Raw genomic sequence first — 5,183 nt, forward strand, 5'->3', positions numbered from 1 at the left:
CACACACACACACACACACACACATATATATATATATATACATATATATATATATATACATATATATATATATATATATATATACTGTGTATATATATATATATATATATATACTATATATATATATATATATATATATATATACTATATATATATATATATATATATATATATATGTTTGTGTGTGTGTGTGTGTGTTTGAGTGTGTGTGTGTATACACACACACACGTATATATATACTATATATATATATATATATATATATATATATATATATATATATATTGTATCTGGTAATTTTGCACATTTATACGTGGTTTCATATTCATATAAACTATATATTATTACTTCTCCTAATATCTGGATCCTCTCTATGTCGAAATCAGAGACCCAAGTGGGAATCAAGTCTCTTTATGACTGGGTTACTTAGCCCATGGAACCTCATTTTCTTTGGCCCGGCTTCGATTCCCCGGCCGACCAAAATCTATCATCTGTGAGTTGATTCCCCCTTGGGTCTCTGATCCCGATGTAAAGAGAATTAAGATATTAGGAAGAGGATAATGTATGGCTTACATGAATGTATATATATATATATATATATATATATATATATATATATATATATATATATATATATATATTGTGTGTGTGCGTGTGATTGATAATATTAGCTAACTATTTAGAGAAAAAAGTTGAGAGATAAACTAAGTGGTCAGGAGTAATTCTATATCATTATTATTATTATTATTATTATTATTATTATTATTATTATTATTATCTTCAACACCGACCTTAACGAAGGGATATAATAGCTTTTATACTGATCAACTGTATTGTAATGTATTTTATCAATCTCTCATGAGCTTTATAGAGTTAAGAATTTTATATAGGGACAGATGAAAATAAATACTGAATAAACGGTGATCACACAACATTCAAAAACATGGGGACAAGAGGACCAGTATAAAAACAGAAGTCACATAACTGTAATAACAAAAAGACGGTTAAATAAATTCACACATTCCTTTATTGCTTTTCTAGACCCGTGTGATCTCTCGCTGAGAAGAGATGAAACCACGACGTCAGCTTTCCTGTTCTTTATGTAAACTCTGTTTTATTCCAAAATATTAACGCCGTCCAAATCAGGATATACTCTGAGATACCAGCAAAATATGAGTCCGACAAAGATCTACAATGCTTCTAGTAGAAAAGTCCTGCTCCATCATGGATGAAATTTGCCTTAGATAACAGGGAGATAACCTGTGAAAGGAGTACCTGATGTCCTCAACCTTATCTTCTATTGGTTTTAATTAGGATAACTTTCAACCTCTCCCTTATTTCATCCCACTAGTGAGGCTCCTTTCCCGGCCCAATAATAACTCGATCTTACATATGGTAGTCAATGAAGACTCAGATCAAGAAATGAAGATTAACGTCAATTAAAAGGCTCGCAAATGTCTTCCCTTCACAGACATAGGAGGTTACAAGGCACACAGAATCTAGGATAGACAACAACGAAGGATAGTTATAGTATCCCATATATCTCATGGGACAATATTTGTATGTGTCGACTAGGTAACTCTCTGGAAGAGATTATTGAAAATTTTCAAGATGTGAACAAAGGTAATAGTGAAATTCTTATCCAAAAGAGATGAAAATTATACGATTAATTGGGCATGTGTTGAGAAATTGGTTCTAGAATTATGAAGGCAAGCTATGATATTTTTCATGAAGAAATATTAGCCATTTAATGTGCCAATAAGACCTCTTCATTGAAATAGAAATGTTTAAGTAGTATCGCTTTTAACATTTTTGGCTAGCCTGACCTCAGTGGCACCTGATATTTATCAAAATGAATCCCTCTGGGATTTTTTCCTGAATTTCCCAAAGCGAAATAATGGGAAAAGTTCATCCTCCTGAAAAGAGATGGTGAAACCAAATAAAAAAGTTGACACAAAGTCTCCCAGAAGGGAAAGCTGAAATTGAAATTTCTATTCACGGTGAAAAGGAGGAAACTGTCTATTCTGCATATTACTTTCATAAAAGAATAGGTTTATGGCGATGAGACGAAGAATAGGAGAGTGATCAAGGACCATTTGAAACATCTGCTCTTCTGTAAATATGTCGATTCTTCAATATTACAGTCATGGAGGGACTATCGCCTCCCCCCCCCCTCCCCACCCGCCAGGACATTAGATATCGGCTTCAGATTCATGAGCAACCAAAACCTCATTTCAGATAACAAAAGACATACATTAAATGTTTTGGAAGGGGGACATAGATTGCTATGTCAGGATTGTAGTGACAAATTTGAAGTATCGTCTGTAGGTAATCAGAATACTTTTTAGAGTATTACCTAAATTGGAAGATAAAAACTTTACACTGTAATCATATAAAAGTGATAAAAGGAACATGTCGACAAAAAACCCAATGAAATTCCCATCTTTATTCCCTGAAGCATAACATGAAGAGTTTGATCATTTCTGATGAAAAAATTTCATCTGCGGGGAACTAAAATAGTATAACCCGATGGATGAATATCATATTTTTAGAATGAGTTTGTTAATGTAAAGACCACATTCCAGTTTGAAGATATCACAGAAACATCAGGTTACATCTACATCTAATCATTATTACATCATAAGTATTTTCAAATGAACTTCTCTTCTTAACAAATTAATCCCGCACCCAGTTTTATGGAAACAAAATTCTTTGCTTTTGCAGTCGTTGATAAGATTTGTTGGATTCAGGAATTTCCCTTGGTCCTTTCATTGCAATGTGGATGTGTTAAGTAGAAAATCAGATATTTCCTAGCAGCAGTATTATTTGACCATTCTCTATGAAATGAATATGGATTTTTCTTCAATTGTCGATTAAATACATGGGAAATTTCAAATAACACTTCATTAGATTTTTCGTATACATACATTCATAAATAAAACGCTTACGACACTCCACCTCCGTCCCCTCTCTGTTTTGATGTTTTCCTCAATTCTGGTGAAAGTACAAAAAGAAAATCTTTGACACAATAAAATCCTTTTTTTGTATGCAACCCAAATACCTTTCTCCCCATTACAATATAGTTTATTCATTGGATTTTACAAGAGGTTATTAAAACATATAAAATAGAATGTTTGAGCATGACTGGCAAAAATTAGTTCTCAAATATAGCTTGAAAGAAAGGGGATGCACAAATCCTTAAAAAATTCTGAAATGATCACTCATATTTCCCGCTTTCTAATTTTCTGTTTTATTTAAAAAAAAAAAAAAAAAAAAAAAAAAAAAAAAAAAAAAAAAAAAAAAAAAAAAAAAAAAATTTACCATCTTACAAACAAATTTACTGCTATAGGAAGGTTTTCTCACTATATTGACGTATTCTTATTCGCAGTATTTTTACATATTTCAATTCTTTTATTTCGATGTTAGCAGAACATGTTTTAAACATTAGCTTAAACAGGAGGTTCCACTTGCAAAACTGACTTGAATAAAATGAATTTTGATTGCCAATTTTTTATAGATTATAGATTTTTATAGATGTAGAAATAGATCCTATAATTAGATAAAGTAATGTAAATAAATATTTGAATAATTTATGATTAATAGATCGTGATGCATATCAATTAGCATTGTTCAATTTTCTGGTTTATTGGGTTTAATTAAACGTCACAAATAAGGCAATGATGGTCAAGCAGAAGTGAAAGAATCAATTAAGGATTTTTCTCGCTTGCGAATAAATTGAAATTTTTCTTAGAATTTTTGATAACGTTATATAAGCAATTAGCTCTTTATTTTAAGTAATTAAAAATACATAACTCGAAAAAAAATCACTAAATACATTTTTTCTAAACATATATATATTTTTCTTGATAACTATTACATTTTCTTTTTCTTCTTTTGTGATATGTAATTCACTCTATTTTTTCAGAAATTATTGAATGTTACTATAAATGTTTTGGGAAACCACGTGGGTTTGCAGATTCCACAACACAATATATCGGACCCTTAGCGATGTCAATATTGCAATTTTGCATTTTTCCAGTTTACCAGATGTTCAAACAACGAAGATGATGACCTTCACCTCGTTCCACCAGTGTTTTATCTTGCAAGTCAAGGTGTATCTAGTAGAAAGGGGCATGCCATTCAAAATCCTTTTACTTCTGGATAACGCTGTTGGCCATGCTACTGATCTGTCATATGAGGATGTTCAGATTAAGTTCCTGCCACCCAACACGACATCACTTATTCAGTCAATGGACCAGTCTCTATATATGAGTAATGGGCTGTCGACCCTGACAGCTTCCGTGGCTGCTACCCAAGAAAATAAAAAAAAAAAGTTCAACTTGAAGGCATACTGGCAGCAGTACACAATTCCTCCAAAATATCCAGAAGGTATTGCAAGAAATGAACCCTGCCACCCTTTAACGATAGCTGGAAAAGTTGTGGCCCGAGGTTGTTTGCGATGACAAAGGATTTACACATGCAGAAATCAAACACTCCTCAGTACAGAAAGCTGCGCAGTTTACAGCACTCATTGAAGCTGAGGGCTTTGCAGATATGACCGCAAGAGACGTCAATGAAGTACTAGACTGGAACTTCCAGCCGCAAACCAAAACAGACCTTAAAGACTTGACCAAGTAGGCAAGCAAGTAAGAAGAAGAAATGTATCTAGAAACGGAAGAGGTTGTCGACCAAACTGGCTTGATTTTATAATGGCTCGCCAAGGTCTGTAATCTGGCTAAAGAATTGCAAGAAGGATCACAGCATTGGACAACGTTATGGTTTAATCTGTACAATTCGTGAAGTCACGAATCCCTACAAGATGCTCTTTAAACGGAGAAAGAAGTAGCAGTTCCTACTGCTACAATTACCTTTGATAGAAGTTGAAGAAGTTTCTAATAAAATGGCACCGCCGTCTGATGAGACGTAAAATACATTCATCGGCTGCACACTAAAAGTCGACATCTCCTTCATCATCATAATTTTAACTGCACACCAAATTCATCAGGATCATCAATCAAACTTAAACTTCTTTTTTGGTGAGTGTCATGGGTAGATACAATACTTTTAAAAGGATATGTTATAAAAGGAAAAAATATCTATTCCCAAGGAGTGGGCAGCGAGGCGAGATCTGACTACCGTATTGTTTGGTCAAACTGTCATCACTTCACTGTTGTCAGCATTTT

Source organism: Palaemon carinicauda, chromosome 36 (assembly GCF_036898095.1).
Source record: "Palaemon carinicauda isolate YSFRI2023 chromosome 36, ASM3689809v2, whole genome shotgun sequence".
In the NCBI taxonomy this organism is placed as follows: Eukaryota; Metazoa; Arthropoda; class Malacostraca; order Decapoda; family Palaemonidae; genus Palaemon; species Palaemon carinicauda.